Below are 1,568 nucleotides of genomic sequence, written 5' to 3'. Positions count from 1 at the left end.
GTAAGTATATTATGTGAGGTTAAGTGTGTGTGTCTCTGTGTGTGTCTCTGTGTCTCTCTCTTTTCTGCGTGTGTGTGTCTCTTAGTCTGCGTGTGTGTCTCTTAGTCTGCGTGTGTGTCTCTTAGTCTGCGTGTGTGTGTCTCTTAGTCTGCGTGTGTGTGTCTCTTAGTCTGCGTGTGTGTGTCTCTTAGTCTGCGTGTTGCGTGTGTCTCAGTCTGCGTGTGTCTCAGTCTGCGTGTGTCTCAGTCTGCGTGTGTCTCAGTCTGCGTGTGTCTCAGTCTGCGCGTGCGTGTGTCTCAGTCTGCGCGTGCGTGTGTCTCAGTCTGCGCGTGCGTGTGTCTCAGTCTGCGCGTGCGTGTGTCTCAGTCTGCGCGTGCGTGTGTCTCAGTCTGCGCGTGCGTGTGTCTCAGTCTGCGCGTGCGTGTGTCTCAGTCTGCGCGTGCGTGTGTCTCAGTCTGCGCGTGCGTGTGTCTCAGTCTGCGCGTGCGTGTGTCTCAGTCTGCGCGTGCGTGTGTCTCAGTCTGCGCGTGCGTGTGTCTCAGTCTGCGCGTGCGCGTGTCTCAGTCTGCGCGTGCGCGTGTCTCAGTCTGCGCGTGCGCGTGTCTCAGTCTGCGCGTGCGCGTGTCTCAGTCTGCGCGTGCGCGCGTCTCAGTCTGCGCGTGCGCGCGTCTCAGTCTGCGCGTGCGCGCGTCTCAGTCTGCGCGTGCGCGTCTCTCAGACTGAGCGTCTCTCAGACTGCGCGTGTGTGCGTGTCTGTCTCTCTCTCTGTCTCTCTCTGACTGCGTGTCTGTCTCTCTCTCTGTCTCTCTCTGACTGCGTCTCTCTCTCTGTCTCTCTGACTGCGTCTCTCTCTCTCTCTCTCTCTCTCTGACTGCGTGTCTCTCTCTGTCTCTCTGACTGCGTCTCTCTCTCTCTCTCTCTCTCTCTGACTGCGTGTCTCTCTCTCTCTCTCTCTCTGACTGCGTGTCTCTCTCTCTCTCTCTCTCTGACTGCGTGTCTCTCTCTCTCTCTCTGACTGCGTGTCTCTCTCTCTCTCTGACTGCGTGTCTGTCTCTCTCTCTCTCTCTCTCTCTCTCTCTCTCTCTGACTGCGTGTCTCTCTCTCTCTCTCTGACTGCGTGTCTCTCTCTCTCTCTCTGACTGCGTGTCTCTCTCTCTCTCTCTGACTGCGTGTCTCTCTCTCTCTCTCTCTGACTGCGTGTCTCTCTCTCTCTCTGACTGCGTGTCTGTCTCTCTCTCTCTCTCTCTCTCTCTCTCTCTCTCTCTCTCTCTCTCTCTCTCTGACTGCGTGTCTCTCTCTCTCTCTGACTGCGTGTCTGTCTCTCTCTCTCTCTCTGACTGCGTGACTGCGTGTCTCTCTCTCTCTCTCTGACTGCGTGTCTGTCTCTCTCTCTCTCTCTCTCTCTGACTGCGTGTCTCTCTCTCTCTCTCTCTCTCTCGTCTCTCTCTCTCTCTCTCTCTCTCTCTCTCTGACTGCGTGTCTGTCTCTCTCTCTCTCTCTCTCTCTGACTGCGTGTCTGTCTCTCTCTCTCTCTCTCTCTCTGACTGCGTGTCTGTCTCTCTCTCTCA

The sequence above is a fragment of the Eleutherodactylus coqui genome, unplaced genomic scaffold, assembly GCF_035609145.1.
Source record: "Eleutherodactylus coqui strain aEleCoq1 unplaced genomic scaffold, aEleCoq1.hap1 HAP1_SCAFFOLD_527, whole genome shotgun sequence".
In the NCBI taxonomy this organism is placed as follows: domain Eukaryota; kingdom Metazoa; phylum Chordata; class Amphibia; order Anura; family Eleutherodactylidae; genus Eleutherodactylus; species Eleutherodactylus coqui.
The sequence above is the reverse complement of the archived record's forward strand: the minus strand, read 5'-3'. Positions refer to the sequence as shown.